The sequence below is a fragment of the Anarhichas minor genome, unplaced genomic scaffold (assembly GCF_050575085.1).
Source record: "Anarhichas minor isolate MPS153535 unplaced genomic scaffold, ASM5057508v1 ptg000058l, whole genome shotgun sequence".
Classification (NCBI taxonomy): domain Eukaryota; kingdom Metazoa; phylum Chordata; class Actinopteri; order Perciformes; family Anarhichadidae; genus Anarhichas; species Anarhichas minor.
Window position 1 is genome coordinate 6,177,934 of NW_027466504.1, and position 22,604 is coordinate 6,200,537.

The following is a 22,604-nucleotide window of genomic DNA, read 5'->3' on the forward strand; positions in this document are numbered from 1 at the left end:
TTCTTCTTCTCACTGACAAGTTAAAAAATAGATTACTTTATTGCCAAGAGATCAAGAGGAAAAATCCTTTGATTGCCTTTAAGTTAATTTGTCTTTATTGCAGCACACAGGAAAAGGCTGACAGGAGCAGAAAAAAAAAAAAAAGTGGGAAGGCGATTATGCCCGTGTCTTCCTCCTGCAACGATCCACCGCACACCCACACCTCCCCTGTGATCCGGTCTGCGAGAGCTCGGATCACAGGACAGCCGGAGCAACCAGAGAGGGCACAGACACCTCACTAATCACACCAGCAATTAGTGCAAGCGTCATAAAGCACTGCCGCCTATAAAACAGCTATTGAGTTTAGTGTTATCGTCATTACCTATCCGTCCCCGGCTTGCTAATCAGCCCGTGCTTTGGGCAGAGAGGCAGACGTGGGGTGGGGGGGGGGGGGCACATAATGAATTCCTACTCGGAAAACAACGGGGTCCTCGCTCGGCGTCCCCGGCGTTATGGCTCTCTGCTCCCGTGGAGGAGTAAACATTTGCAAATCAAAGTTATTTAGTTGATTAGGCTGCCCAAAGGTAATGGGCAGACACGGCAGAGAGTCTGAGAGAAGTGTAATAAAAGCTTGGTGGTGGTTTTTTTTTTTTTTCAGCATCCTTGTGATGCTGCCAAAGCAGAACTTCTGAATGCATGTTTTCATTTGCACATCATTGTCATTGAATAAAGGGAGTTGAATGAAGCAATGACTGTCCATGACAGAGTCCTTCAGCGGGTTGCCATGCCATGGCAACCAACGGCTTCTTTCTCGCTCGCCATGAATGCGAAGAAAGATGTAATTTGTTCGCACTTTAAAAACCTCACACAAATCTCTTTTTGTTTGTGTAATAATATATATGTTTGTATTAATTCCGGTGTGTCAGTACCCCATGACATCACTGTTGGGTGTGGTTGCAGGTGCTACAGAGACGATGTGTGTTGGACCCTTTGTCACATGGGTTACACGAGTATGTTTTGTGTATACAATATGTTAACCATGTACTTTCTGCACATCCATAAGTGAAGACGAAAGCTACATACATCATATTTACTGAAGATAAATTCAAAAGTAGATCCACTGTTATTAGTTTTCTCTGAACTCCACAATGCAGATGTAACGACAATGTATTCATTTTAAGACATTACTTTAGGACAGGTACTAAAAAGTCCCTTTTTGAGGGATGTTTTGGTCCCTGCGGACAAAAGTGGTACTGTTTCCGAGAACCAGAGTCCCTTTAAAAAACCTTTTATTTTACTGCAGCAGGGTCTAACAAGCTGCCCCGCTCAGTCCTGGTTCTGGTTCTCCCGTGCCTCCCTTCCCTACAGTGGGCCAGCAATACGGCCTGGGCCTCCAGCAGCGTGGTTTCCGGTGAAATCGTTTCGCCTTATTTTGTAGAGGAACGGACCCAATGACAGGCATTAAGAATAAATATATAGAAGTAGTCAACATTTTCCCGGATGGTCTTGTTTGCTGATGTAGGTCATATAGAGGTATCAGCAAGAACCACTTAAAAGTTCCTTCCTAACTTTAATTAGTATTCCTCCTGACACACAGCATGTCGGCTTGGACAATTGTCCTTGCAAGATGTTTGTTTGTTGTCCTCATCCTTTTAATTTTCATTTATTAGCCCATCATCTTCCCTGAAGTTCGGAGGCGTCCTGTGACCTCGTGAAGTGTGAGAACGGCTGTCTGCCACCGTCGTACGAAGTCCCCTCTAATCTGTGGAGCCCGTAATTGTAGCTTGACTCTTCCTCATATGGACCCAAACAGAACGCTCTACTAATGATAACAATAAATTAACTTTCTCGGCTCCACTGAAGCCCATAAATAATTAATTGGTTTGTTGAGGAGGGGCTGGTTTTGCGTGACCAATTTGCTTCCTCGTCCTGACAGTGTGATCGGATGCTGCTGCCTCAGCACTCCTTTTCATTCTGCTCAATTAAAACGCCACATTTGCAAAATATGAGCTTAGTTTGGGAATCATAACGACGCTTATTTGTACCGAGATGAGCCAGGATCTTCGGAGTCATTTGATCGGTCACACCACTGGAGACTGGGATTGGGCGGGAGTATGCTATACCTGCAGGTTAGAAATGCAGCTTGTGACCAGAAAACAATTCCAAAAGTAAGTTGTTTTTCCCGAGTTTTGGAGACACATTTAACGGTAAAGTAAGCTGCCATTACTTATATTTTTTGCTCTTATTCTATAGGCTGTCAAAACGAATTTCAAACTACTCTTTTGAGACTGAAAAACGATTTTTATCTTTCGGAAGGGAAGATTGCTGACTCTGATCATCATCAAAATAATGTGCCTGTCTGTGAATGAATGAATTCTGTGACTTCAGTATTGGCGAGTGGTGAGAGAACACATGAACCAGCCAGCGGATTTGTTCTATAAGGGCACTCAGGTTTTCTATTTGGCATTGGTGGGCTTGATGCAGATGGCTTTATTTTCTTGATAGCAGTCATTTTGTATTTTGGTAACTCACTGTGATGGTGAATGACCCTTTGGGAAGCCGAAGGTGCAATATAGTGTGTGTCAGTAATAATCAAGCGGCGCTGGGTAATTTTGGTGTCTGGGCCCTGGACTGTGTGCTTCCAGAGAGACTCTCTCAGAGTTTCGTGGCAAAAGGAAGCAGCCCTTCTCTGTGTTTTTTTGCACGGATGCACATATCAAGAGATCCTAAAACCTATAAATAAATGGCGTTTTTTATTCGAAGTGCTTTCCTGGCTGTGCTTCTAAATATTATCATCCAACACAGAACTGCCAATATGCATCCTAAGTTAAAGGTTGGCAGATATTGTCCTTCTTCCCTATCATTGAAAAGTTTCCTACATTGGTAAATGGTTCGCTTTGGAGCCAGGAACATGTTGGCAAATGTGCCATCTCTTCCCCCGCCAATTTAACTGAAGGTACCTTCTATTTGCTTTTCGTTAGATGCTTTTGTGGCAGAGACACCTTTGTGGTGGATGTTTTTCTCTCTATCGCTAAAGTGTCAGAGCGCGGTCGCTCAAAGCAGACGGCTTTTAAAAAAGGAAGAAAAGAAGTGATCTGATTTTGTCATGAGTCATGCCAAGGCCCACACTGGCTAAATAATGTATTCCTCCTAATCGCACCGTGGTTCCAGCACAGGGTCTCTGGGGGTCACACGGAGACAAAAAAAAATAAATCTGTTACCACATCCTGTATGCCTGCACCATTACAAAAATAGCTGCGGCCTCTTGTCGTTGCTTTGCCCTCTCATATTCCGTCCAAACAAACCGGAGTTGTTGGTTCTGCAAACAGAAAACGAGTCACCTCTGTGCTGGAGGGCTCTGATCAACAGACAGTGTTCAGAATAGCTCATTTACAACCTTTCATGAACTGGGAACAGGCTGAATCATCAATGTATGACATTGACTGAAAGCAGGGTTCCTAAACAGATTTATATACAAAACATTTACATTCGCTTGTGGTTATCAATCGTAGTGGCAAATTTAATATTTTAGTTTAGTCCAGATTTGTAGTCACTGGTGCTTCTCTGTATCCATAGGTATAGCGCATTGGAAAAAGGCCCTGTTGGCATCTCCTGGTAGCCTTTTAGCGGCACATAGAATCAAATTATTTTTTCTCAGTCAATAGCATTCTAACTGGGACACAAAGAAGGCAAAACATCCTTACATTTTTAGTTTTTAATGGATGAAACCTTGACACCGTAGGAACAGTGGTCACATCACCTTTGAATCTCGCCACAACTTAACGACCGTACTTGCATTCTTCATAGGTGCGCTCCAGCAGTTCAGCAAATAGTCTTTATCACATGAGGATTGGTAAACAAGCCCACCAGTTTGTCTTCATCCATGATGCCTCTTAGCCAAATGGCAGTTTGCAAAAAAATTGTATAATCTAATGATCTGTTCTGATTTTTAGGCAAAATTACTTTCGCAAAGACTGAATGATTGACTGAACAGTAATTCGATCACTACAGACCTAAGCAGCCTGTCATTGAATTTTCAATACGGTTTCAATATGATCCTGATTTGGCAAGGGCCCTAAGATGCTGAGGACATTGTTGGGCAGCCGAGTATGAGGCAGTCGGGATGAGAGTCAGTACCTCCACATCTGAGACCATGGGTCTCTGCCGGAAAAGGGTGGATTGCACCCTCCGGCTTGGGAGTGAGTCAATGCCCCAAGCAAGGGAGATCATTTATCTTCGATAAAGAAGAAGTGATATGGTTTGATTGTTGCAGTAGTGTTGTGCTGTACCATTGCTGTGAAGAGGGAGCTGGGATGGGAAGGCAAAGCTCTTGAATTACCAGTCCATCTGGGTTCTGACCCTCACCTATGAGCTTTTGAGTAGTGACCCAAAGAATGAAATCGTGGCTGCTAGCAGCCAAAATTGGCCTCCTTTCGTAGGCTGGCTGGCTCAGCTTTAGAGATAGGAGGATTATCTTTCTCTTTTGGCTTGGGAACGCCTCAGGGTGCACAGGGAGGACCTTGAAAGGATTGCTGGGAGAGTGACGTCTGGAAAACCCTTCTAAGCCTAAACCTAAAGGTAGTTTTGTTGCCCGAAGCACATCAGGCTTGCGCTGACCCAATGATTGAACCTATTGCTGGACAGTAGTAGAAAAATGCACCAAAAACTTCGTAAGATACAATACGAACCGTTGTATGAGGATACATTGATTTTAGTAAGCCATCAACCAAGTAAGCATCTGATCTGACAAAAGTACTTAGTCCCCAGTGAGGGGAGTCACTGATTTGTTCCGTGACAGTGAGGATTAAGTACAGTCAGTTCAGTTTAAAGAGACTGTGTGAAAGACTTGTTCGTACATGAACTGAACACCTCTTGCAACATGAGCTATCTCCTTTTCCTGCTGTTCTACAGTGAGACCAGCCATGCCTTTTAGAGGACATGGCAGCAAAGAGACCACAAGATAGGCCCGAACCACCCCAATGATTGTTCAGTCGAGTGTTCCTGTAAATAAATCATGGCGCAAACTGAAACAGGAGCCCCGGACGGACGGGTGCCTGTACCACCCCAAGGGCTGTGTCAATTAATGTTACATGGCAAGCGGACACGGACCAACACCGGGCCTTTTCCTGAAACCTTCTGCCGTTCACTTTCATCAATAATGGAGCGGAATCTGTCACCCGAGTGAGCCGACACCCCCGGTTCAGTCCAACCCCTATGCAGCCCCCACCTCCAACATCTCCGTCTCTCTCATTATATTGCCTTCTTTGTCCTCTCCTTCTCAGTTCACAGAGTCAACTCATTTATTCTCTTTACACTGCAATTACAGAAAAACAGATTGCAGGATTTGTGAGAGTCTTTTATTTAATTTCTTTCTTTTTTTTGTGATGCAAAAACGCAGGCTCAATCTATAAATACTTATTATCCTCTATCTTCAGCCATTAGGCACTGGTAACAGGCACTGTGTGGGCGGATGGGAGGCTGTAGAAGTTGAGGCAGAGCTGCAGCGGGTGAGGTGTCAATGGTGAAACGGGTGACAGGGGGGGCAAAAGCGGGGGTGGGGAAATTCAAATACAGTGAGTGAATGGATAATATTCATGCAATTATCCTGAATGTCTTTCTCTTCTTTTAGAAATGTTCCCTCACCTTGCTGTGTCCATCACTCTTCTTTCCCCTCCCCTTAATTCCCTTTAATTTCAATCTATTTTTCAACAGCTCCCCATTCCCTCCTCTATCATTACCCCCCTTCTGTCAGGCAATAGCTGTCAATATGATTTATCATTGATGCTAACTGATGCAGTTGTCCCACTGTGAAGGCTGATTAGATGACCATCCTGCTGATACAGCCTCGTCAGGGATAACGGAATGGCGACAAAACCTTCCTGTCTCTTCCCGTGTCTTCATGTGTCACTCTATCTATCTATGTCTCTCTCTCTCTCTCCCCCTGTTTCATTGCCATGACTGTTTGCGTTCCCTTAGCACATTCTCACATCAAGCATCACATGCCTGCCTGCTAAAGCTGCACTCGGCAACACTGTCATGGAAAAATATACTTGTCCTGTCGACATAAATCACACATTTGCAGCTAAAAAAAACAAAACCGACCCTTTCCCTGTGATGTTTTAGATTTGCCCGATTTACCCCAGAAAAACTGTGTTGTCAGGCATGAACAGAATCTTTTTCGACTACAGAAAGTGATGAATTGAAACATAAGACTGAAGCACAAACTATCTGCCAAACAGGAATGAGAAGCACTCCTTCTACAGAAATTGGAAGTCAGCACTGTTTTTTGCCTGCTTCATCCCTTTGCATCCATCCCGCTCTCACCAAACGGCATATGAAATAGAATAGAAATAGAAATAGAATAGAAACCCTGTTTATTGTCATATATATATACACATACACGAAATTTGACTTCTGCATTTGACCCATCCCTGTATATAGGGAGCAGTGGGCTGCCAATGACAGGTGCCCGGGGAGCCGGGGGTTCAGTGTCTTGCTCAGGGACACTACGACACGTGACACATCCCAGTCGAGGATCGAACCATTGACCCTGCGGTTACCAGACAACCCTCTTAAGCCAGTGAGCCACGGTCGCCCCATATGAATGACACAGCCATCTGAAAGTGGTCCAATACGCATTTTACTTAGTTTAGGTACTTATTTTAAGCCAAACCATGATGTTTTTCCCAAACCAAACTAAGTGGATTTGTTGCCAAAACTTGACTACATCCATCACCGTAGTTCTATAGCCAAAACATTACCATGATCGTTTCACGGTGACAATGTGGGGTAAATTACGCATAAAACCTAAAATACTGAATACTGACACACTGAAATGACGGAAATGTGCTATTTATACGCCTCCCCGTGCGATCTGGTTGGAAGCATTACATACTGCCAGTTTACTGATGGCCTTTTTATATGAAACAGTTTCAGTGAAGGCTTTTTACAATAACATGTTGTTTTTTGTGTTCACAAATAACATTTTTACAACATCCATTGGCCCAATGGGGGACCGAATTTGTTCTTGGTAGCCGGCTCGAGGGATCTTTATATTAATTTGTCCAAGAGGGCTATTTGTTTCCATAGCCAGGACACAGAAACACACAGATATACATATCAGATATAAACAGTGCACAAAACCTTCATGTACTCACAACAGTGTCAGTATGGCAGATTATTGCAGAAAGAACACAACTTCTGCTGATTGGTTTCAGGGGAGACCAGTGTCATTTGATATTGTGGTTCTGTGGTTCATGTCTGATAGACTGGGTGTGGGAAGGCAGATGAATTTGGAGGCAGTGGAGATGGTTAACATGGTGGAGAAGCTAAATGGAAATGGTTGGTCCATTGCTTTGGTCAATAATTAAATATCTCAACAACTATTGGAATTGTTACCATGACATTTTGCACATACATTCCTGGTTATCAGACAATGAATCCTACTGACTTTGGTGACTTTTCCTCCACAACTATCATGAGGCTGACATTTGGGGTTTTGTGTGAAATCTCTGGACAATCTTTGGACGGTCTACCATGGAAATCCACACACGTATCTAGGGTGCCTGGAGAATGAATCTTCCAAGACTTTGGTGATCCCCTGACTTTTCATTAACCACCAACAGTTTCTTCCCTCTCCGCTGTGTGTGTGTGTGTGTGGCTCACCTTCCGGCTCCTGGATCTACACACACCTGCCATCAATCAGCTCATCAGCCCTTCCAGTTCACTCACCTGCCTCTCATCTGTTCATCAGCCTTGCGGTGTTTCGGCCCTGGCTCTTTACACATCCAGTGCCAGATCATTGTTTCTGCCACAGTGGTAGCTAATCTCCGACTCACTTGATATTCTCCGTCTCTCTCTTCCAGACTGTTTATGCAACAAAATGGAGTCACTCATGTCCATAATTGGACACTCCTCTTGCCTCTCTGCCAGTCTTGGACAACGATTGGCCTGAAGCCACATGACCATATACTCAACCAATCTATGTTGGTGCCTACAAAGCTAGGATATTCCCATCCGCCCCAGTTGTACTTCGTCTTTAGTGCTAATTAGCCAATGTTAGCATGCTAACACGCTAATCTAAGACAGTGAACATGGTAAATGTTATGTGTGCTAACCGCTAGCGGTCAGTTTAAAGCATCACTGTGCCTCACAGAGATTCTAGCATGGCTCGTATCCTTGTTTCTACAGTATTTGCTGTCTGCATGTTGTGTATTTGGTGTTGAACAGCATTACTGATGGAAGATAAAAGATATGAAACCTTCTTAATCACAACTTCAAGTAAACGCGAAATGTAAACAAAATACATGTGAAATTCAAATTGAAAAAATAAATCAAAAAAAGACCAGTAAATCAGCCAGTAAACCATTTATTAACTGGCTCTGTAACACTCGGCTATACCTCTATCACTATGCAACATTATTGCAGCAGCCCTCCCACTTCACACTCCCCGATCATTCCCATTAAAGTCCCTTAATTATGTCTCTGACCTCTATGTGGAACGACCCAATCACAAGGCAACTGTGTCCTGAAATGAATGTCCATATTTGCATTGTTCACCTGTCATGGGGGCGTCATTACTTGGGTGGTTGGAGCGAACAGGACTCTTGTTCACGGGAAGGGAGGACAAAAGAAGGGTTCTCGCACATTTGTTCTCATGAATATCTTGATGTTTTAACGACCTTTCCATCACATGGACCGACACGTAGACAGCTGATTTGAATTTTCCAACTACAACTCTTGCTTCAGATTTGCTGAACCAAAATGTGACATTTAAGCTGTCTACTATAATAGATTCTGAGGCTTTGTATCCATCCTTTTGCCACTGTTTTTGTGAAAACAACAGTGGAGCACAAATCACGACTAGGGACTGGTTAGAACTAGACGTTGCTGCACACACCTTCATATTACACTCAACGAATGTTGTCACAGTATAATCCATCATACCCACATGCTGATTTACCTGTCTGCAATCATTCCACTCGGCTTCCGTCTTACAGTCAGAGCTTTTCAAGACCAACTCGGGGACATAGCAGGGAAAATGTCCAAACTGGCGTGATCAAAGCAAATCCCTGAAGTGAAAAATTCCTTGAACCCCGTTTTGACTGGCAGAAGAAGAAGAAAAAGAAAACAGAAATGTGTGCAGGCTTTTGTGGCGAACCAGCACACCCGTCTTTGTAATACTGAGTGGCAGCTCCCTCGGAGGAGAACAGGGTTCTTAATCAGAATAAATGCGAGAAGACACTCGGACCTGTTGCGCGGTTATGGCATTAACATGGACGGAGAATCGACAGAGGCCCTCCAGTCGTGTAGAGGAGATCCTGATTATAGCGCCTGCACACAGACTGGAAGCAAATACATTACTGAGAGATAACAACCAAGCCAAAGTGCAGCAATAAATGATCAAACCAGGAGGTTTCCAACGTGTGTGGGGATTGTATGAGCAGGAATGAAAGCGAGAGTAAAAGAGCTCTCTTTGCCTTCAAACGCAGCATTTATATTGTCCCCACGGAGCTGCTTTCTTGGCAAGAATACAAAGACCTCATTTACACCTAGTAATACAATCTGGATCTGGATATGCTTTCCAGGTAATTAAAGATCTGATGGTATTTGCTGTGTTCTGTATTCCGTCTGTATTGATTAGATGCTATTTTGGGTGTGAACTGCGCAAGGCAGGTGAAAAAATGAGGACATTTAATATACATTCTTTTCCAAGGAACTTATAGTTTATCAAGCAGGATGTTAGTCTTTTGCAAGCACAGCCATAATACTGGCAGAAAAGGATCTTTTTCCAGGGAGGACCTCCATGTGTGATCGTGCCATGGTCGTTACAGTGAACAAAGCAACCAGTCCTTTCTCCGGTCTATTGTCCCACATTGTCCAGATAAGGTTTTTGTGAACAGAAGAAAGAAAACCTGTGTTCAGTGCCACTTTTGACTACCTTTGGCGCTGACATTTACTGCCACACATCACGGCAGCGACTCAGACAGGAACCAGGAGTGTCCCGCTGTTTAAACCCGATCAAGTTCATCCCAAGGTGTGCAATGGGATTGACATCGGGGGGATTGTGGTGGCCGGGGTCAAATTGGTTGCTGTATCACATAACTGCGTTGCGATGTTATCGTGCTTCTTATGACCTGAGCCAGCCGACATCTATTGTGGTCATCTTCAAAGGGCAGCTACCCACATAACCAACATTTTGAAAAAGAAAACATCTTGGAAAAGCCAAGCAGCTCTACAGTGTTGCGATAGTGTGACTGACCTTTCCGGCACACGTGATCGAGTCTTTATCTACTAGATCTGGCGCTAAACCCAGTCACAGTAATCCTTTCTTTAGTAGAGTGTGGGAATTACACGCGTTGTTGCATGTATCTGTTTATTGTACAACAGCACACAGTAGTTGCAAATAGTAAAGGATGCAGGGTTGGGTTTCTCTTTTTGGCATCTAAAACAGGACAAAGTGTCTACAGTCATAAGAGTCAATAGAGAATGCTAATATGCAGGTGTTTAGCAGATATCATGTCTACCATGTTCACCATCTTTGTTTAGCCTTTTAGCATCCTAGCATTTGCTAATTAGTGCTTGACAAACAAATTGACCTGAGTTCCACCAAATAATTCAGAGGCACAAATGTAAACCTCATGGTGGCGCGAGACGAAAAGTCAGGGCATCATCTGGATCAGACTCATACAGCGTCTGTTGCTATTCCTACAAAAAATGTATGCGCTGTAATGATGAACCAGGAAGTATAAAGTCTGCAAAACCCCATACAGGGCTGGAGGGCAAAACAACAACCGGTCTTTCACGCAGGTGATCGCTGTTCGTGCCTCGTGCGAAACGAGAAGTCAACGTGGATTTGTTTGTTACGTAACTTTCGGAGTTATTTAAACCCAAATCACAATCTTTTCCTAAACCTAACCAAGGAGTTACCTGTGAAGACGGAGGTTTCTCTTGAAAATGCATGTTAAGAGTGGAAATTGACACGTGTTGCTGGACTTATTAAGGCACGAAAAAATGAGGAGTAACTTTTTTACGTAAGATTTCATATGAACTGTTTATGGAGAAACGTTGTCTGGATACGTGAAAAACAATCCAATCAATCCACAGTTATCCCCATTTCATAGCGTTTTTCCCCGGCAGGCTTTTCTCGACATCGTGGATTGTGGCCATTTGGAACCGATACAAACACTTTTGCGTTAAGGCATGTTTGAACCACACTTTATTTCAAGCATACCCCATCATGGCATCATGAAGTAGCAAACAATAAAACTGAACAGAGAAGTCACAGCTGACACCAGCTTTTACAATTGTTTTAACAGTAGAAACCCAAAGCTCCTGGTTTCCACACCTGCACTGCCATTCTGCCATCCACATTCTCTCACTTCACTTTCCTTCCACAAATTATGACTGCAGAGATTTTCTTGCTGGCCTAGCTCCACGCTGGATTTGGGTTTGTCACAGCAGATTGCGAGAATGCACATGTTTGCAACATTCAAGACGGTCCAATTTTCCAAATCCTGTTTCCCAAATCCGAACGAATCTTGTAATCTGTAATTTCCCGTCCTCACGACTAGGTGGGAGCTTCTCTCTAAGTGAGAAATCTGGAGCGGACGGCCTGTAAATATGAGATATGTTGAGATTCCTTAAATCCTGGAGTCTGATCCCAGCTTAAGAAGCAACTCCTCATCCAGCTCTGCTCAGCGGCAAGACATCTTCATGCAGTATGTTATGAACTGCCCAATTTTCTTCTTGGAAAGCACTGACACATCGCTGTCCAACGTTTCTGTGAGTTTCTCAGGAAATGATAATCGCACCAGTTCATGAAATATGGCCAGGAATAGGGGACATAGTGTGTGTGTGTTATCACCCGAGGTGACATTTCCACCTGTAGTGATGACATTGATACCCACGGTGATGACATTTCTATCTGCGGTGGTAATGTTTGCAGCCCACAGTGATAACTGTTCAACCCACGACGAGGATGTTTCCAGCCATGATGATGACATTTCTACATTTGTTTTTGGCAAAAGACATGATGGCATTTCTCCAATCAGTGATGCCGATTTAACTTGCAGCGATGGACAAAGATTTTCCACAAAAATCCCACTTGACTTTGTGAGAGACTCCTGACCCAACGGTGCCGGGACAGAGGGCTCTGTTCTACCGGGCGAGCGAGCGACGGGGTGCTGCATGAGTAAAGATTGAAGAAGAAGTGGGGGCTTTACACCGACACAACCCGCCATGAGAGAGAGAAAAACCTGAGTGAAGGACGAGAACCGACAGACGCTCGTGAAGAGAAGGTTCTCCTTTGACACTTTCTCTCACTCTCTCTCTATTTTCCTGTGTGTGTGTGTGTGTGTGTGTGTGTGTGTGTGTGTGTGTGTGTGTGTGTGTATAAGCGCGCATGTGTGTGAGAGAAATGGCTTACGGGGAGCCAGCCTTTTGGTGACGTAATATCTGTATCGTATATGTGTGCTTCGCTATGGGCTTATAATGATTATATGACTTGTATTTGGTGCTGCAACATTCATAAAACTGCAGCCATGAGTGATGGTTGATGCACTATTTTACGCAGATTAAGTAAGTAAGGATAATACATTCATATACTGTAGCGTTTGTAACAGAAAAGTCACAAAGTACTTTCCAGGGGCATTATGCAACATACAAGACAACTCATAGAAGACCAATTAAGTTAAAGCATGGCTGATTTCTGCAGGTAGAACCAGGCAATAATTGAGTCTTGGGGTACATCCCAAGTCAGTTGGCTTTAACAGCTGGAGAGACTTTTTCATGGAGTTTGTGTCTACACACGTGTATTATATTAATATTAATAAAGACAAGCAGTTATCATCACTGCCAGAGTAGAGGTGTCTCCTCTATGTAGCCCATTACCTGTTTAACCAAAGGCATTATGTATTTATACTGTGTTCTGTGTCCTGTTTATAAGCACAGGATCGATTTCTGCTGGAAGATTGCGTTTGTCTTATTTATTCATTTTTTTGTGTCTGTATGTATTGAAATTCTGATTCTGACTGAAGTCATTATTAAATATCCCAGATTATTATCATGGTGTCTTTTGAACACTGGAAATTATTTATTAGGCTAAATGTTTGGGGGAAACTCGAAATTATGTAGCTCATCAAACCAGATGCTCGGGAACGGAAAAGACGATAAATGATGTAAAAAGTGTTTCTTGCTGACAGAAAGACTTTAATTATATCCATATCAAAATTTAATGGGAGAAAAAACAGATCATCAAAAGACAAATCTCTCTAAAAAAAATGAAGAATGTTGTTTGTGGTCCTTTTGTTATGTTCAGACCTTCCATTGACATATATTTTAACCAGATGGTGAGTCAGAAAACAAATAGAATCTAAAGAGGGGGCGTGTCAACTGTTAAAAGACTTCCGTGAAGGCCGCTCTCGTGTATATACGCTCATGGCTCCTCAGAGATCCCTCCCTCGCTCCTCCATCCTCAGAGCAGAAATAAGAGCCTCCTTGATGTGGCCCGGTGGAGGGCCTTGTAAACATAGTCCTTGGTACTACTACTAAAATGAGTACGCTTGCGTCGTAAATTGAGTACGTACGTTGTGTAACAAAAGTAAGGTAAATAAGTCGACATTGACTTGGTTCCACACAGGACACAAACAGCTGTGTAAGGTAAACCGTTCATTATGAGCTTTAAAACTGTGACCCCTCAAACAACTTGGATGCGCAACACTGCTGGCTGGCAGAGATACGATCGCCTCTGAAGGTGTCTCAACACAGTCCATTCACAACACTCGTTTTCTTACAGACGGACTTTAGTCACAAGTTGTAAATGAGCTTGAGACTGAAGCTTCACTTCCCACATGCATTTGTCCTTTATGTCAAACCTTTATACTTCCTACTGCACTGAGTTATTGACTCCTTTATGAGGATCAACATTAAAAACAAAAAAGAGCATTAATCCAATACTGAATGCACGCTCAAACCACTAACATACTGCACAAAGGCTGTAACAAAATAAACTATCAACACACTAGAGGGAGCCTAGAGGAAGGAAGGGAAGAAAAAAAAGAAACTTGAAATCAATTGCTGCTGCTGGAAATAGAACAGCCAGTGTAGCAATTACCAGTGCAATGTTCCTGGAATACTCCGCTTCCGCAGCAATAATAAACAATGACGATGATTCGACTTGTAATTCACTTAGTGTGCTTAATGAAATGCTACATATTGTTTGTACCCGTGTAACACAATGGAAAAAATAAACTTTCCCTCCGACTCGCGCTTCCGTGCTGACACTCAGCCCTCCTCAGCTACATTTCATATGAATATCATGAAGATGCACAGCAGGAATGAGTGCGTGTCTTATTGTAGCTATTTGATTTTTGCGCTCCTTGTTATTGGTTTCTGACAACATGGGCGACAAACAGGAATAATTTAAGGTTTTTCTCACTTATTATGAGCTGCATTGGATCAAAACCCTCAGCTAATGGTTCACTAATGGAAACACAAATGGTATTGAAGTAGCATGAAATTGCTGCATGTTTCGAATTAGTACGGGATCATATTTGTTCTTTTATGATCAAAGGCAGAGGTTGGGATGCTACGTTCAGTGTGACTCTGTACGCTGGAGAACGGTGCCACTATGTTCTGCTACAGCCTGAGAGAGATAACTGCAGATATTCATATTATCACCAACTAGAATCACCTCCTCGCAGTTGTACACCTCCAGCCAACCAGTCACGCTGCAGTTCACATCCATGTCTGTAAAAAATGTCACTCTTTTATCGTATTAGTGGGAAATTGGCATAATTGGCATATGAATTATTGAGCTGACCACTAAATTGCTATCAGTTCAACCACGAGAGCAAGTGGAGGTTTGTGCCAAATTTGAAGAGAAAAAAACAAAATCACTCAATGCGATTCCTGTGAATGGGACAGACGGGAGGTCACAGTGACCTTGACCTTTGACCTTTAAAATCAAATCCGTTCATCCTTGAGATCGGGTGGACGTTTGTGCCAAAGTTTGTGCCCTAGAGGCGTTCCGGATATATCGCGTTCACGAGAATGGACCGGACGGACGTACAGACAAAGATTCTTTCACCATTGCACTATATAGTATATATATATTATCTATAGTATAGTATGGCATAGTATATTGTACAAATGGATTGACTTTGGTTGAAAGCTTATGGCCACACACCAAGCACTGAATGAACTGGGTCAACTTCTGACCTTGAAAAACGTCCCAACGCAGCCCTCCCCTTTCAAGCGCACGGGTCTATTCATCTGCCTCCGTTAATTAGAATTCTCACTGTAAGAACAGACGTGCCACCAAGGTCGAGGTGAAACGTTTGCAAATGTGAACGGTAAGTGAGCAACCTTCCCCCGCCTAGTCCGCACATCACTCCATTTAAAGAAAAAAAAAAAAAGGCTAATTTCCCAGCTCTCCCAGCCTGCCACCAGGATGTTTGGAGGACGGGGGCCGCACCTTCCTCGGGCCCGCTTGTCCGTCACAAGGCGCGCTCAGGTATGTGTGTGTCTTACAGTATGTGACGCCCTGAGGGTCCTTGTGCCGCCATCCGCTAAATTAAACCTCTCCTCCCCCTTGCTCCCCTGCTTGCTGAGAGGGAGGGGGGGGGGGCTCCATTCCAGGCAGCTCCCGTCCTCACCGGGAGAGAGCCGGCCGGCCAGCCAAGGGAGCGTTCGACACCGCCGCTCCCCAAAGCCCAGTGCAATTGCCCCGTTATTGTCCACTCATCCACTGCTCAAAGGGTGGGGGGTCGAAAGAGCTGTGAGCACTCTACATCCGAGATATCGTAATTTGACAGTGAGCCTCATATTAAATTCTGCTGTTTCCCCCGGTGGACAGAGAGAGAGAGAGAGAGAGAGAGAGAGAGAGAGAGAGAGAGAGAGAGAGAGAGAGAGAGAGAGAGAGAGAGGTGGAGCACAAGAAAGAAACGGTCTTCCTTGTGATCACTTTTTAAATTAAACATTTTATGCTCGTCAGGGAAACAGCTAGCATCTGCTGTTCATTTATGTATTTTTCAAATGTTAAAAGGAATCTCCTGTGGACCTTCATGCTTCTGTAACTGTCTCTAACAGATGGCCCTTTTTTAACACACACAAAGCGTAGTATTGGTAGAAACAAACTCTATTTGAAACTTTTTTTAATGTAATGTGTCGATTTTTTTATGCGATTACAGCATATTTAATTATATTTGGGATCCCATTAACACGTGTAAACTTTATGTGCTGCTTTCAGCCCAGATATTCAGGAAGCTTTCACTGCTACGATTCAACTACACTTCACCAGCTAGAAACATTTGAATTGTTTTGCCCAGAAACTTATGAAGTCCTTAATGCAATTTTCATTTTAGCAATAAATACTATTATTAGGTTGTTAGATAAGAACAATATTGAATGCAATATGATCAATTAAAAAGGATATTGCATTCAATCTTTTGTATTTATTGAAGTGCTAAAAGGGAAATAAAATGAAAGTAATAATCCTTTAATTTTACAACTATTTAAGAATAAAAGCTATTCATCAAATTTGTCATGACCTGAAAATGCTCTTAAAATGAAGAGGAACCCTGAGGTCTCTTACGTCGGCAAACAGTAGATCAGATGACGGCAGAACAGAAACACCATCTGTTTAAGACTGATATATAAAATAATAACGTCAAGTCATGATGAAGCTATATGTATAATTCAGAATAGAGTAGATTTGTGTTTGATTTGAACACTTGACATGATGTTTCACCACTTTCTCTTTTGCATATATCAGGAGTACAACCAACAGGAAGAAAGATTTTGTTTTCCAATCACCTTTTTATGATCTTCATTCAGTCTGCTTCAGTTTTTCAGTCTTTCAGCCAATTGACAAATATTTCATCCATATTTATACATTGTAAATATAGAATGTTTTACATCTCTTATTCATTTTCTATGTCAGTTGCCAGTGGAAATATTAAGGTTTTCACACTAATCACAAGAATTGTTTTGCTAATTTAATACAATTGTTTAAAGAACAATGCGGGAGGTGTATCCTGTATATAAATCCATGTGTCTGATTTTCTATTCCTGCTCAGAGCAGACACGAGATCAATCGTGTAAAACGTTGTTGTAAGTTGCGGTACGTCACTTGATAAGTCTGTCTTTATTGCTCACATTTTTTGACTCATAAGTTGCCTTTATAGAGCAGTGTTAAGTTCAATTCTTATAAGTTTGATAATACAGGTCCTGGTTTCATTGATATATGTATATATTATACAACAAATGTTTAATTGCAATAACAAAATGGGAAAAAAACAATCAAGTGTAGAGTAGATTTGAGAATTCTAAGGTGTCAAAAAATGTTTTTTTTTATCTTCATAATTAATATTACCGGCAAAATGCTGTACTTTGTATAATATTTAGTTACTTGAATACACATCAGAGTGTGGTGTAGAGCCGGAGGAGTGTCAGGGGAGAATATGAATGGTCCTCTCATATCAGTAACTGTGCTTCAGCACTAAAGCCAGGACATCTACGCTCACTGCCTTTTGACCAGAACCTCATTAATCACACTCCTACAGATGACATAGAGTAATTACCCTCTGAGAGAGACACACACCCTCTCACACCCGCAGTACGTAGCACACAATTTATTCACACGCGGGAGCAAACGACAACGAACTGCATTTGCACGGAGTTGTTTTTAACAAGTCGTGCTTTGGTTTGCAGCCTGGGAACCAGCGGAGCCGCACCGATGAGAACTCAAACTCTGCGCACAGAAATACGCACAAAGACTGGACTTCAAGGGTAGATCCTGCCACACATGGAGGGTTTTTTTCTTTTCTTTCTAGGTGTTGGGCAGGTCATGGATCCCTCCTGCCCAGGGAGGGAGTCAGTCTGTCTGGGCATGATGAAATCCTCCACCTGTCCTCATTCATCAAGCCCGCTACACGTATTAATTATCACAAACCTTCAGACTTACAGCAGAGGACACACACTCACACACAAACCCGCCTCCCTCGCTCACCCCCCACAGCCGCCACCTCAGACCTACAGTTAAAATTCAACTGTGGAGGCCACACACTGATGCTGGCTGTAAGTGCCTGTGGCACTACAAGTCAGCGGAGTGTTTCCAGAGGACGCCTGGATGTCAGTTATTGCTCGCAGGGTGTCCCGACCCCAACCTGACAGTGGAGGTGCAGCCATATCGATCACGCCGGGGTGTGAATGATTTCCTGGTTTGGCAGTGGCCAATCGCGAGCACAAACCGACTGACTCAGTGGCTTCTTCGTTTGAAAAAAACACCCTCTTCCCCAGGAGGAGCTCTTTCTCGGAAATCCACATCTGAATGTGGGTACTGGACCACAAGACGTCATGGGTCGTCGCTATCTGATACTATGAGACTGGAGGTCATTTTTAACATGTCTCGGTAGGAAAAGCACAGATGTGAATAATAAAATCAGTCACGGCTGAATTCCATTTAGCTGCTCCAGTTTCAGGGTCCTGGTGTTACAGACACCTGAATAGAACAGAGCCAGCGTTAATGTTATCAGTAACATGTGCTTTTCCTACTATGACCAGTCAAAAATGTCTGCTGCTACAGCATTCATGCATTCATTCATACAGTGAGCATGCAGTAGTCCCCAGTGTGGCTACAACTATCAGTACTTTACAGCAATGTAGCAATGGACGATGGGAAAACAATGTGAGTGATGAGTTATCACCTGAACCTTCGGCTTCACGGAGCTCTGAAGTGAGTTTTGGTTCACTGTTCAGCTGTGCGACTCGCTGCTTTACTGTTTAAGTTCACTCTCACCGCTCTGTGTTTCTTTTGGCAAAAATCTCTAAAAACCCACGGTACACTATGTGTTTAACACCAAACAGCAGGCGGACAAAGTAAGTGGCCGGCTGGTGAACTTAGTGGAGCATATAGATGCTAAAGAGTACCTCAGGAGCTGGTTGAGACCAAAAACGGAGCAAAAAGAGAGACAATATTGGATTTGCATTCATGAGGTGGCCAGAAACACGACTGAAAATAGTTTCAAAATATTAATAACCAAAAGGCCAAGAAGACATCTTCACATTGCTTTGTCTGACCAACAATTCACAACCTGCAGACTTCACATCTCTGAGACAACGTTTGATAAATGACTGAACAATTTATCGACAGTCAAAACTGCAAGAGATTTATCTTTTTGTCAGTCGTCCAATGAATTAATAAACTAATTGTTTCAGCACTAAGTGGAAATCGTTCTTTCAAATACCAATGCAGAAATTATAAAAATGATACACAATAATATCGATTGTTGCTATTTCTGGTGTTTTCACTCTCTGTCCCGCTCTGTGTGCAACAATCGAATAACAGAAAACTACAAAAGAACAAAATGACCATGTGACAAGTGCCTCTCTGACAAACTGCCCGATCACAATGGTTCTTCAGAAACAGTGAAAACAGAAAATGGATTTTCAGTTTGTGATTTAGTTCCTTTTTGGGCCTCCTTATTACCTTGACTGTCTGGTTATAAAGGGGCCGAAGTATTGGTAACAGCCGGTTTAGAGGATTTGGCTACAGGAGGAAAAGCGGAGCAGAAAACATCGAAGGCCATACAAGCTTAGCTTAGCATCTCAATGTGACGGTTCTCTTTCAGGGGTCTGAGAGCTGTGCTCCTCGGCCCATACTCTTCTCAGCGCAGGCTGTAGTCTGTTCATTATGTTATGCGAGGCTTTACAAGCGCGAGGAACTCCAGCTGTCAACACCCGTCTCCTGACACCCATAAAGCCCCGCGTTGTGGGGTCATTCCCTGTAATTGGTTTGGATAATGTTCCCACTATGGACCAGAACCTGCACTTTCAGCTGTTTCGCTGCTGTTCCTCCGGTGTCACCTGTGTTTCGAATAACATCATTTACACCTGCGCAAGCAATCTGTATGACAGAGAGTGCTTCACACTGCAAACATGTTTGGTGCGCGTGAGCCCCGAGTCATCGTGTCTCCGTGTGACGGTTGTCCAGCTCCCTCCCACGGCGAGACGAGGACTCCCCATGAGCCTGTTCTTAATTGGGAGATCATTAGCTCGAGTATTAGCCCTCTAATCTTTTTTTAAGCATTTTATAATAAGACGGAGACCAGCTTGTATCCAGTGAGAGCTTTCTGAAGCCGACAAGATTTAAGTCCTCTAAATGACCGTCTTTTGGTCTTTAGCTGGGATGTCTCCCTTTTATAATCAGACGCCAGTCCTCATCGCTCCCCTGTCTCTCTGAGACGAGCGGCGCCCAATCTCTCCGACACCACCGGCCAATTAGACGGGTCGCAGAGAAGATGGAAGCTCCATCACCGCGCCATCGTCGAACCAATTACCGTCGGTGAGCGTCGGACGAAAAAGAAAAGAAGACAAAAAAACGGGGAGGGACACCCCTCCTCTCCTGCCCACGGAGAACAGAGGGATCGTTGAGTGCAGGCCGTGGCGGCAGGACAGTTGATTGGTCTTCATTACGTTAATTGCGACTGTGATGTGCAGCCGATGTGCGGGATTCTGTCCGGATGTACGTTAAGCTTTCTGCTGACCTTGAAACGGGCCTGTGGAAGCAATGGCCCTGGTTAAGTGAGCGAGAGAGAGAGTGTGTGTGTGTGTGTGTGTGTGTGTGTGTGTGTGTGTGTGTGTGTGTGTGTGTGTGTGTGTGTGTGTGTGTGTGTGCTTGGCCTGTTTCCCTGCACTTCTACAATCTCCGCCAGGCTAATAGCTCACTTTCAAGAATCATCTGTTCTTCTTCAAAGTGCTTGACGCGCCTTCTTACCGCATCAGACTCCAGCAAACGCGCGCAAGGTTTTTTCCGTAGGAATGTGTGTGCGTGATTTTTGCGCGTGATTTTCCTCCCTGTCCGCTCCAGCGCACGGATGGATGGCTGCACTGTCAGCAGGCCTGGCTCTGCCCTTGCATTTGAATAAACACCATCTGAGTCGGCTGGTTGTGTATAAAATCTGTCAGGAAGCTGCCACCCGGCGATCCCGGCGACTCTGACCTGTGTCCCCCCCGAGGGGACTGGCTGACGGGACACCGCTCTGACAGGGTGTCTCTCCTGTCGATCCGCCGCGCCGATACGACCCCCACCCCCCCCTTCCTCCCTCCCTCCCCGCGCTCGTAGCTCAAGACAGCACGCCGCTCTGCCCTGTGCATTGGAAATGAGCCGGGGCTAACTTGCAAGGATGCATGGAAAAAGTGGCGAGGGCGGTGGTAAAACGCGAGCCTCGGAGACACCTGCCTCAAAGATTGATGGTTCCCTGGAATTTTTGTTGTCGTCTTGTCAGTGCTATATAACTTGTCCCCCGCTAAATAATGGAGTTCTGCAGCTGAAGATGGCGCGTCTTTTTTCCCAAGTTTACTCTCACACACTGGTGCTTTCAGGAGTGTGTCTCGCTATCTGATCGCTGTAAATCAGAGAGTCGTGCGGATGAACAAAGCTGAGGCCGTGCGTCTCCAGCTGATGTACGACAAACAAACACATACAAATAACTGAGATTTAATACAAAAACTGAAAGTGGCTTCGCTGATCAACGCAATCTCAGACAAACGTTCCAGCGTTTGCTTGATTGAAACTCCCCGACTTGTTGCTCTCTGCACGGAAAAACAAACGGCTGCCGTCTTTTACTTCCCACCTGTCGTCCAAACTGGTTGGTCAGTTCCGCGCGACGTTAATTGACAAAACAGAAATAAACCCACGCAGTGGCTTGATTGAGCGGCCGATTCAATCAAACTTGCATTCTTGTGCATTCTCGGTCTACAGCTCGCTACACCAGCTCGTTAGCTACATCCTAATTATATTAACAATCACACCCCCTGACTCGCGGCTCTCTTCGTGTAGAATGCAAAAGTAGCTGCCGTCTGTCGCCGCTGCTTCACTAGCTCGTCACACCTGTTGTAAAAATAGATTTTGTCGCATGTGGAGAATGTCTTCTGTGTGTGGCTAAAATTATCTCAGGTGCCATGACTGAAGGTTTCACTTTGTGATATTTTGCCAATTATGACAGCACCTCTTAACACAGTTGCGTTACCGACCCTGCGTGAGACTTTTAACTACTGGATGACAACACACCTACAGTTCCTAAACAAAACCTAATTGGCCCTTGCATTGCAGGCAAGCAAAGACTTAATTAGTTATTAAATGACATGAGTTGTGGCGTAAAACAAATACCTTTACATCACTGCGTAAGGTAAGATGTGGTTTATTTAATTTGGAAATGTGTAAATGAACCTTGCAACTACCTTTACGCAAACATGCATCGCGCTTTATATATATAAAAAACATTAAGGTAGCTTTTGTTCACATGACTTGCTATGGTGTACTCGTGTGTACTGCTGCGATGGAGCATTGCACTGCAATCCAGCCCGCCAAACCCTGCACGCCTCCCACTGAGCGCTGTGCTATAATTAAAAAATGTTGTCCTCTCTCCGGTATCAAGTTTCTGCTTTCGCTCAGAGCGGGAGAACATTTTGCATCAAATTATTCGATGTAATTTGTGTACGTTTTCTCCTGCTGTGCTATTGTCAACACGCCAGCCCTGATCTTTCCCCCCAAAAAAACCTTGGAGGACCAAAGATTTGGCTGTAATTTACTATCCAGATTGATAAGCGCACACTCAGAGGGG

The 22,604-nt window shown here is 43.8% G+C and overlaps 1 protein-coding gene across 1 annotated transcript in view; it reads right to left on the bottom strand.

Annotated features, from left to right (window-relative positions):
• Nucleotides 1-22,604, bottom strand: part of dntt (deoxynucleotidyltransferase, terminal) — a 70,091-nt gene that overhangs the window by 4,841 nt on the left and 42,646 nt on the right. The window lies entirely within an intron of this gene.